Source organism: Hemicordylus capensis, chromosome 5 (assembly GCF_027244095.1).
Source record: "Hemicordylus capensis ecotype Gifberg chromosome 5, rHemCap1.1.pri, whole genome shotgun sequence".
Taxonomy (NCBI): Eukaryota; Metazoa; Chordata; class Lepidosauria; order Squamata; family Cordylidae; genus Hemicordylus; species Hemicordylus capensis.
The window spans coordinates 154019682-154031554 of record NC_069661.1 but is presented as its reverse complement, the minus strand read 5'-3'; the positions used below and the strand labels follow the sequence as shown (position 1 = coordinate 154031554).

Here is an 11873-nt window from a genome sequence, read left to right as displayed (position 1 = left end):
TTGAAATTTGTGGAGGAGGGGGGAAAAACTATACTCTGTGCAAAACTTCATCTGAGACAATCCACATCTTAATAAATATTTATTAGTAAGCTGCCCCTACCAAACTGTAGGAATGGTGTGAAAATGTGGCTATAAATATAGGGTATTACTGGGTAGATAAATGAGTACCAGTCCCAACTTCCCTCTCCACTGCATCCAAGCTGCATCTAATTTTCTCTTGGCCTCTTTATGTATTTACTGCTGTTGTTGTTTCTTTTTCTTTTTGTATTTATGCTGGCCTTGGGCCAAAATAAACAAATACAATACACTTGGCCTCTGCTTCCTTCTTCTTTCCATCTCTTGGAACCTTTGTTTCAGTCCCTGCTCCATTGACACCATTAACTCAGGCCCCCCCAACCCTGCCTCCTTTGCTTCTTCCCTTCAGCCCTACCAACCTATAGCTATGTTACTGTGTTAGCAAGATGGTAGGAATATTATGGAATATGTTGCCTAGAGATAAGTAAGTCCCTTCATCATAACAGAGGTTGTTTTTTTCTAGGTATTTATACTCTGCTTTTTGGCCCTAAACTTCATTGCACAGAAGCTCTTTAAAATTAACTCTGTACTCTGGGTGAAACATTCATTGACTGCTGTTCATTGATGTGATCTATTAAGAGGTCTGCATGGACAAGTATCTGTTACTATGATCCAGGGCTACATAGTAGTATTTATTACTGTGGTCCATTTTGCTCAAAATGAGGGAAATTATCATCAAATGGGCGCAGACCAATAAACTGCAAGAAAATACTCAAAGTCCTGTGGGACTGTGAATGCACTGAAAGGGGAAGAAAGAAAATGGAGACATGACTTTGAAAACAAAGAGTTGTTTTATTGAGGGATAATGGAGGTACAGGAAATAAAAAAAGAGATGGTTAAGCACGTTACCAGGTTGCAGTACTAGGAAGGGGGACAGAGGCTTGAGAGTGAGAGAAAAAGAGAAAGTGTTTGTCATAGCAACCTGAATCTAACTAGGGAATTCCTCCTTTCTGGGGAGCTCAAATATAAAGCAAGCTCATTGGTGGGGATGTGCATGAATCTGTTTGGAAGCCCTTTTACAGGCCTCCGAACAAGTTTGAACACCGAGCAGTTTGGAGAGTTCGAAGGCAAGGGTGTGTGCGCGCACTTAGTGCTTGCTCGCGTACATGCACTGGCACTCACACACATTACTTCTGGTCATTTCCGGTCTGAGGAGTGGACGAGGCAGCAGGGAGATATGCTGCTGCCCCGCTGGACTGGTTTTCCAGTGAGCGCCGGTGGGGGGGGGGAGGTACACACTTCCCTACCCTTAAAGTCCCCCCCACACACACACCTTTGAACCAGCCCCTGCCGGTTCCATGCACATCCCTACTCATTGGGTGCAACTGGGCGGCATGGAGCACAGCAACTGGTGGCAGGGTGATGATAGTTGCAAGGGGCAAAAACAAAAAGCAAAAGCGTGATTCCATGTTTGTGGGATGTTTTTACAGGCAAAAACAGTCCTGAGACTTTGAATGAAGGCTTGAGGAGGCTAGAAGATGGTCTCCTTGAGGAATTCCTGATAACTTCAAAAGTTCCTGATAGGGTGTGAATATTGGTTATTGATTAGGCTATGTTGGGTGGCTCCCCTGTATGCTCCTTTAGACAAAGAACGTTTCATAGAAGAGTGATCGCCCTAGGTAATCAGCTGAATAAGAAATGAAAGGGGCACATCACACATTCTGGCATATGTCTGCTGGTTCTGATAATGACAAAAGGTAACAAGGTAGAAACTTTTGCTTAGCCTTGAGCTTATCGAAGTACATAGGAGGAAGAGGGATTACATTCGTTTCCCTTTTGTCTCCTTTCAACTCTAATTGGGTCTGTTCCACATCTCTCTTCGCCTGTGCTCTAATGCAATCAGAGAGGGGCATTTCCTCTGGCTTGTTGAAGTTCTTTGCAAATGAACCTGAAAAGCACTTTTAGGAACACACTTTGCCAGAATGACCTTTTGTCTGGAATGCAGCCAGCATTCCTCTCCAAACAGGCTAAGGAAATGACTGAAAGGCTAACTGAGCAAAGGAAAGTTTTTCCATTATGAAACATCCATTACTAATACACTGAAGCACCCCCCCCCAATGGCATAGCAAGCGTGGCTAGTAATAGGTCAGACTATCCAGCCAAGTAGCTCTTTGTTTGACAAATCATTTTCTATTAAGGTAAATTCTCTCATTTATTTTCTTGCAAACATTTTATGTGATTGTTATCCGATATCCAATCTATATCCCTCTCTTGTTTTCCAGGTGTATCATTTGAGATGGGGGCATCTGCAAGCAGTTCTCTACTGTGGATGGTGCTGAAAACTTCAATCCCCAGGGGGTAATACAAGAAGCCACATGCAGAGCAATTTTATCCACATGGGCCAATATTGTAAGCTCGGAAAGAACTCTTGGCAAATACAAGAGGTATTTCTGAATATTCACCAAGAAAGCTCATAATTACCAAGCCAAATCCTAACTGAGCTAAGGAAAGTTCATCCATTACTAAACAAGAGAGCATCTTTTAAAAATTTATGCAAAGGAAAACAGAAAGAGCTGAGGAGAGTAGGAGGAAGACTTCAGAACTTGTATCTAGGGCATGTGGGTTTTGTCTTGCACTCTGCCACAAAATCTCTTTTATCGCTACAAAATACTATCACAGGTTTGGAGGGGGTGGGGAAATCACATTTCAAATCTGTATGCTAGTCAAGCAGCCAGAATTTTTTTTTATAGGCACCAATGAAAAAATTACAGTGACTAGCAGAATGTCACTTTACCAGCTATTAGGCACATATCAGTGGAAGCCACTGCAAAGGTAAAAGCAGAGACTGGAATTTGTGCCCTTTTAAATTATATTGCATAATATTTAAACATGCATATATATGACCATTTACAGGAACAGGGGTGTAACCACTGTTGAACAAGAGGACAAATGTCCCTGGGGTCGGGGGGGGGCACGAAGGCACACACCCCTTGCCCCTCACCCAGGACACCCCCTCACCCAGGACATGCCCCACTAGCAGGGGCATGGCCAACACCTGTGCTCAAACCCTCTCCTGATCATCCACAGTCATGAGGCAGAGAAAGGAGGTCCCAACCGGCACTTGAACAAAGCGCCACCAAAGGGATGATCAGTAGAGGTTCTAAGCGTACCCTCTCTCTGTGTTGGCTACCCCCCCCCCTGCGTCTGATGTTGACATGGAGGGGAGGCCAGTATCCGTGCTTTGTTCAAGCGCTGGCTGGCTGGGCAAGTCTTTCTCTGTCTTGCTGGGAGTGAGGCAGGGAAAGAAGCCCCCAGCCAGCCAGCCCTTGAACAAAGTGCCTGCTGGACAGGAGAGGGGTGCGCCTTGTATTGCAAGCCACTGGACAAAACTCTTGCTGGTTGGACATGGGAAGGGGCAAGGGGTTGTCCTGGGGGAGGGGCACCGTGGCAGCCACCCCACATGCCACGGCCCAGAGATTGTTGTCCCCTCTTGTCCAATGGTGGCTATGCCCCTGCTTCAGAGATACCAATTTAAAATACAAAAACCAGCAACCCTTCTGCATAGTTTCCACCTGGCTAGTTTTGAACCAGCCTGACTGGTTTTTTTAATCTAGTGGTCAATCTATTCTTTTCTAACAGAGACAGAGTGGGTTATGAAAATATGTTTATTATTATGGTTGGCTGACATACTGCACAAGGTTATGTCAGCCCAGTAACATTGTATGTATGCTAGTTGTGCAACTGTGCAAATTCTGTAAATGATTACTCAAGAGTAAGCCCATTGGAACTAATTATTTCCAACGGGCTTACTCTTGTGTAATTTCATTTGCACAGTTGCACAACTTGTATGCACACAATGTTACTGGGCTGGCATAACCTTGCACAATATGTCAGCCACAATTATTAAGAATATTTATATACGACTTTTCAACCAAAAAAAGGTTCTCAGAGTAGTTTATATACCAAAGTTATAAGAAAAGGGCTCCCTGTCTCAAAAAGGCTTACAATCTAAAAATAAACACAAGGTAGACATGCGCAACATCCACTGGACAGGTGCTACACTGAGGTTGGATAGGAACAGTTGCTGTCTCCCTGCTAAATATAAGAGATCTACCACTTTGTAAGGTGGCTCTTTGCTCACTTAGCAGGGATAGACAGAACTTAGTCTGAAAATTAACAAGATGCCATATCAAATATGAATATTAAAAATTATGTGGAATTCTTAAAATGTAAATCTCTGTGTTTCCTAAAAGCAATTTAGAAGCCTCTCCTTAAAAAAAAAAAAAAATTGAGACCAACCATTCTTTTTCTTAGGCGACTGATAGTACAAAGTAGCAACAATGGAATAGGGCAATATCAGCTCTAGGTTACATCCAGACTTACAGCCAAATAAGTCTCACTGAATACAGCAGGATTTATTCACAAGAAAGTACGTCTAGAATTGCAGCTTTATTCTAAAAGAAACAAGATTGGTCCTATAATTTTGCATGACCATGAGGTACAACTGAGTTATAACAGAGGTAAAACCTGTATTAGGCTGTTTGTTATACAATCCAGATATTTACAGCTCATGAAAATATTTGAATAGCTGGGCATATTTGATTATTGAACTGGTATGACTGCTCTGCCTCCTAGTGGTTGAAAACATTAGTTTTAACCAATATACAAAGAAATTATCTGAAATAAGCATATTCTGAAAGATATGTAGCTTTTGTAGTATTTTTGCCATGGCCAATTTCCTTTTTAGATTTATATAGTAAAACTATCACCTTTTGAAGCACATTAGGCTTAGTTAATTTCACTGTCAAATTTTACTAATAAAATCCAGACTCTTTTCATAATATTGTTTGTTTGTTTTTTATATTCAGTACTTATATGCATCTTCCTAGTGTTTTCTCATTCAAAGGACTCAAAAATAATGTTCAGTGACTATGGGATCCACCTGCCAATCTGTATTTCAAGGGAAAATCATACATAGGGTAAACTGTATTTTTTAATCCTAACTTTACACTACTGCAGTGTAATCATGGCAATTAGTTATCACAGAGATTACTTTTCTGCCTAGTTACTAAACATGAAAATTCAGATTAGGTAAAATGATACCTTTTGCACATCCAACCCTTCAAGTTTGCCATACTTGTAGTGGCCATCTATGGTGTAGATCATAGCCCAGTTTTTCCCAATTAATAGCCCAATTTTGCCCAATAGCACAATAACCAGAGACACATTTTGTAGCTTTGGAAAGAGCCATTCCATTGCTTTTTGTATGTAACTTGTGAATATAGGCTTTGTCCTTTTACTTGGGCTGACAGCAATCTCTATTAAATCATTGTTCTGTGGGATCAAACATACTACTTTGTTTATTTAAAACATGTATTTATTTAAAGCATTATTTAGGCATTAGTATAGCTTTTCCCCTCAAACCTCCCTAAGCAGTTGACATAAAAGCATTAAAGCAGTAAACATCTATAAAAACCTATACAATGAGCAAAGGTGGGGGAATGTTCCAAGATAGGGCTGCTCAGCTTCAGCGCTCCTGCAAATATTGGCCTACAACTTCCATAATCTCTGACTATTGGCCACTGTGACTGAGGATTTGGGGAGTTGTAGCAGGAGGGCCAAAGCTGAGCAGCCCTGCTTTAAGAGAGAGCTCTTTACATGTGGCACATCAGATAAATCAAATTTCATAGACTGTCTTTTCTCTCCTCCTCACTAGGGATGTGCATGGAACCAGGTGGAGTCATTTGAAGGCAGGGGGTGCATCTTTAAGGGTGCGGGAAGGTGCACTTACCCTCCCTCCACTTTCCTCCCACTGGAGCTCCACTTTCTTAAAGTCCATCGAGGTGGCAGCATACAATCCTACCACCCCATTGCCCCCTTTACCGGAAATAACTGAAGTATCCAACGTGCATGTGCGTGCCTGTGCCCGGCACGTGCAGGCATGTCAGATACTCCTGGTTACTTCCGTTAAAGGGGGCAATGGGGCGGCAGGGAGGTACACTACCGCCCCGATGAACTTTAAGAAAATGGAGCATTAGTGGGGGGGGAACGGAGCGGGGGTAAGTGCACCCTTCCCCGTCCTTAAGGATGCACCCCCCGCCTTCGAACTGACAGAACCACCCACGATTCGAAATGGTTTGGAGGCCCATAAAAGGCCTCTGAACCGTGCACATCCCTACTCCCCTCAGAGCAAGATGATCATGGAAGCTCTGCAGTGGCAGTGGGAGGAGAGAGGGACCACCTTTGTTGGAATCTAGGGAGCTGGATGGTGGCAGCTCCCCCCCGAATAATAATTAACAAATCAATAATGAATAATAAATAATAAACTTTATTTGTTAGCCACCCCATAACAAATTGTCCTCTGGGCGGCTCGCAACACAACATTAAAACATGAGATTAAAACACACATTATATCATAACAAACCAACCAAAAAAAAAAGGGAGGAAAGGAAAATACAATACAAAAATAATTTTAAAAACTTTTTTTTGTTGTTCCAACTTTACACTACCTCAGTGCAATCAGCAATCAGTTATCACAGACACACAGGCTGTGTTTCTTCTGTTCTCCCTTTCGAGCAACATGCTGCTGTAGCTCTGTAGTGGCAGTTGTGGGAGGGATGGGCCATCTCAGCTGGACCTTCAGTGGGATCCAGGTTAGAGAAGCGGCCTCTCTAAGGCAGTTTCCAACAGAACAGAAACAATAATTAAGAAATACAACGGAATTAACAGTAGCAGAGTATATAAAAGCCACTCAGAAGTCATATAACTTTCAGCCTCATCGGGGAGGTTGAAATACGTTCTAGGGAGGTGGGAATATGCTCTGTCACAGCTTCACAACAAATACAGTAAAGGGCCTGCTGCTGCTTAATCAGGTAGGCATGCTGTCATCCCTTAAGAAGACTACAAAAGTGAGCTTAAGGTAAACAATCTCTGATTTGATGCAGCACTTGCAAGGTGGTCGTGAATGCTTGAAACTGGGAGAAATTAGTTCTAATCTTGATCCTTTTGCTACTCTATTTCTTCAGCTTCAATCCTGCTGATACATTCCATACACACGCAAAAGCATGTGTGTGTGAATAATGCCACACTGTTAAATAACGGTTACAGGTTAGGCAATAGTAATAACAACCTATCAGTTCAGTAGGCAGTGGGTCTATCCAGGTCTTAGCTTAAAAAGATGACCACTAACCTACATAAGCACTAACCTTCCCTAAGCAAATGGACAATGTAGTCCTAGCAGGCTCCCTGCCCTGTTTATCTTCCAAGGATGGATATAGTTTTGAGGGATACCTAGTTGCTGCTGCTTAGAAAAACTGATTGGCTCTTTGGGTCAGGGAACAGCAGTGTCTGCATAGCTCCTCTGTATTGTTGGCTGCAGAGGGCAACCATCTCCATGGATACCATGTACATGTAGTTCCTGTTTAGTGTGTAGCAACTGCTTCTGGCACTGTGGGATGTGGATTCTGGCATCTTGATTGGTACTCTGTATGTGCAGTGTCAGGACCACTAACACTAAGAGAATCATAATTGGCTCAGGAATTATGTAGTTCCTTTGGCTGTTATAGTTGCTGACTGTGCACTGATTATTCTTTCAGTATGTCAGTCAAATGAGCATGGGATATTTGCTAGCTCATGTGTGCACAAACCGTGGCCCACTAGTGGTCATTTTAGCAGGACTGCCCATAAGAAACTGACTTATAGTAGTAGTGTACAGCTACAGAGAATGTATGTGATGAAAGCTGTAAGATGGCCAGCTTTCAGAAATATCAGATTGAGACACAGTATTTTCCCTTAGAGTGCAGTTTCTGCCTATTGACAACCAGGTTTGGATTGGACATGCATAACATAGCTCCAGTCCTTCCTTTTTCAACTTTAGAGTCTGTCAAAAATTCAGGGAAACTGCAGGCATAGCCCTTCATGGTTTGGTGAAAAGCCACTGTATGTGAATGAAATTATAAGGTGTTAATTTCCCCATTTAAATCAATTATATATCATGTGCTGATGCCCTCAAAAACTCTGTTGTGTTCTGTTACATTATTCGACTTTTTATACTGTATGTCAATAACTTTTCCGACTAAATTACCAGAATAATTTGTTTTACCATTTTTTCACCGTTACTCTGCATATTTCCTGTATTACTGAAGATATAAATACAATAAACCAAACAAATTCAAAATAAACAATTTTAGAGTCTCAGTTGATGTTTTACATTAACAAAATGCATTCCTTGATCCCAGCTGTCGCCGTTTAGATAACAAGACGCTTTCCTCAGACTTCTGTAAGATGAACACATGTTAAAATTGCTGGGTTGTGGTGGCCATCTTCAGTGGCAACTAGCAAATTTTGCTCAGACTTCTGGAAATGTCATCCCAGCTCCATCTACTCTCTGCCCTTCTAGGATATCAAAACAGCTATAAGTCCCTGTAATATGGTCACAGAATCCTGTTATTTTGCCTCTGCAAATATTGTAAACCCCATTAAACAATTTAGAATCTCAGTGCTTTTGTTAGTCCTTTTAATCTTTTGTTTATGAGTTAGTATTACTAAGGATTACCAAGTAAATCACTGCTCATTTTTAATTTGCTGGAATTTTGTAACTGAGGCTTAGAGATTATTCTGCTAAGCTTTCATAGGTGCTCTGCCTCTATTCTAAAAATTCTAAGTCTTTTTTTAAAGTGCAGTCATTCAATAGGATTAAAATATGGCACTCCTATGAAGGCAACAATATTTTTTTTTCTTCAGCAACAGTGGTACCACAGGATTAATATACAATTGTATTGACATTATTATACTTATATCTATTCAGTAAATGTGCAAAGCATTTTTAGTTGCCAACAAATAGCTTTTCCTATTTGTATGCACACAAAAAGAGTAGAATGTGAAAGACATTTCAGAGTCATTTATTATTGTGATGATATGCAAGGAAGGATTAAATAAATCCCACAATAGAATTACATAAAGCATTGCTGTTCAAAGGAAACCTTTAATACATGCTTCTCAGTCAGTCAGTCTGGGAAAAACTAAAGCAATATTGCCCTGTCTCAAGACACAAACCTAAACCTAGCTCTGTAGCACCAGAAATAGCAAGGTGTATTGATTTTAGGTTCTTAGCCTATTTTGTAGGAAAATTGAGAAGTCCAATCACAGAACTTTCACAAAAGAAATGAAAGGGAAATTGAAAGTTAAGGTTAAATAAATTGATAAATGAAATTAAATATCTTACCATGACAAAGAGCATAATAAAATGGCTTTTTAATGTATGTCTTATGGGTATACCTTTTCTTGGCATGAATAAAGTTGGAGGAAGCTTCATCTAGTTGAATTTTGTGTGTCAAACTATTAAGGATATGGGCTCAGGACCAGTAAAAAACAAACTAACAAAAGTTGCAACTTAGTCTGGAAGCCAACAGGTCTTCCAGGTGTCCTTTCCTGGGTTATCTGTCCCTGATAACTTAAAATGTCCTGCGAAAAAGGTCTCCCCTTTGGATTCAGCAAGTTATAGGAATAAGTAGGAGTAGGTGAAGAAAGCCTGTTAAGGTAAAGTGAGAAACTTCTCCACCTGTCTTGCTCAAACCTATCTCAGCCCCACATACATAAAATGGGAGCAATAACCATTTAAAGAAAACAGACTATCAGTAGTGAAATAGTTGTAGAAAGAATGAGAGATTATATAAATGGTTAAATATGCCAAACATGATGGGTGCATAGACAATGAAATAATGTTTGTTGAAAATGTTTTTGTTGAATTACTGCAATAATCATACCAATATGACAGGAAGGATTTCCCTATAGAAATATTTCCACATATTAGGCATTCACAGGTACATTGTGGGTTGGGGTTGCATATGCATGCTTTGAGAATATAGTGAGGGGAAACCCTTGTTTGATCTTTCCCCCCTCTTTCTCTTTGAAAGTATTTGTGATCTTTACTAAGTAGGAAATAGGCAGTGGCAATTTAATCTGTATTAATTTGCACTTGTGACTCTCAGTTTTGACTTACCTCTAACCATCTATCTTCTATCTATCTATATAATTAATTCCTGTAGAGGGGATTCATGGGGATGTGGCAAGCTCTGCCCCCGCTGCAGCCACGATCAGTGGTGGGCCCAGAGGAGGCGACATGTGCAAGGGTGGGAGGGAGGAGCACGTGCCAGGAGCCGGTTGGGGCAGTGTGTACCAAGAGGCGGTTGGGGCGGTGGGTGAAGCCCTGCCTCCCTGAGGACGAGGGCGAGAGGATGACAGGCGATGGGAGGAGGACAGGCGGCAGCCGAAGCCTTGCCACCCCAAGGAGGAGGATGGTGGCGGTGCTGCCCTGAAGAGGAGGGTGAGAGGACAACAGGCGGTGGGAGGAGGATGACAAGGTGGAGGGAGGTGGTGGCGGTGGGACAGCCTAGCCCTGCCCCCCTGGTAATATGGCGGCGGCAGCATGGGGGAGGGACGGCAGGGCCCAACTAGAGGCACAGATGCTTTGCGCCCGGGCCCACTAGTATATTATAGTTTGTGAGTGTTTCTCAATAATGTGATGTAAAATCAGTGTACTGAAAAGAGAGAAAGTAAAATGAACTTTGTTTTTGAAACAATAGTTCATTATGAGATACAGCCATATACTATGTGTCACCTATTTTTTAAAGAAAGTAAGCTTATGAGGTAACCCAGCTTTCTGTGTACATGTCCAGGTGTGTATGTCCCTATCAACTTCAAAATGCCTGGTCTGATTTGAACCAAATTTGGTACTGTTTTAGGCACGTCAACAGCATAATTTGTGATGATGTCATCCGCCCCAATGCAAGATGGTGGGTGCATAAGCATTTGAGGTGGACGTGGGCTAACTTGTGAACTGCCTAACCGATTTGAACTAAATTTGCTACAGCTGTAGAGACACATAGGGACACCTCAATAGTGTAGTTTGTAATGATGCCATCTGGACATCATTACAAACATCCACCGCTCAAGATGGTGGATACGTGAATGTTTGAGGCACAAGTGGGAACCAATGTGGACCAAATTTAGTACAGTTGTAGGGATACATAGGGACACCTCAATGGTGTAGTTTGTGATAATGTCATCCCGCCCCGCACCAATTCAAGATGGTGGGCGTGTGAATGTTTGAGGCAGAAGTTGGTAATTATCAATTAAGATTATAGTGAAAGGAAAGTAGGCAGATTAGTTCTTACCAAAACATCTTGTTTTGTTATTGCTGAAAATAAAAACAAAAACCCCCATCTATGTCAGGTCTTTGTTGTGAAGAAAACACAACTGCTTTGCAACATGAGGCCCTTCCACTTCCAAACCAAACCAAATTATAGTGTGTACCCCCTGCCCTCTGATTTACATGTAGGTACACACTGGTGTATCAGACACACACACACACACACACACACACACACACACACACAGAGTAATACCCTGTTGGGGGGACTTTGAAAGGCAGGTGGCATAAGTACAGCTTTGCCTGGCATAAGATACAATTTTAACCTTGAGACGCAGAGTCCTGATTGCACCACAATAGCTGCAGCAGGGTACAGAATCAGGCTGCCTGACTCTCAAGAATCCCCAGAGAAATATCACTTCTGCTTGGAAATATCAGAGATCAAGCATGTGTCAGGATGACCTTTATGTTTTGTGTGTCAAACAGAAACCCCTTTCAAAACTGCAAATAGGCTTAGCAGAAAGAACGTGGCATTTCTTAGGGATCTCCACATTTAAAAAACAGTTATTTGTGAAATCCTACTTCGAATAATTTTGAAGACTGATAATCTTACATCCCAATCGATATTTAGAATTTTAATTTTTCACAATCTATACTGTTCAAATACCTATGCTACCCACCCACCCCCTTTAAGTAATACACATTCAGT

General features: G+C 41.6%; 1 long non-coding RNA gene across 3 annotated transcripts in view; it reads right to left on the bottom strand.

Annotated features, from left to right (window-relative positions):
- Positions 1-6327: 6327 nt before the first annotated feature.
- The window catches only part of LOC128325860 (uncharacterized), an 84504-nt gene continuing 78958 nt past the window's right edge, over positions 6328-11873 (bottom strand). Inside the window, exon 4 of one of the 3 annotated variants that reach the window (XR_008307688.1) lies at positions 6328-8436. This is a non-coding gene — a long non-coding RNA (uncharacterized LOC128325860). The remainder of the gene's footprint in view (positions 8437-11873) is intronic. The other 2 variants (XR_008307689.1, XR_008307687.1) reach the window with 2 other exon arrangements.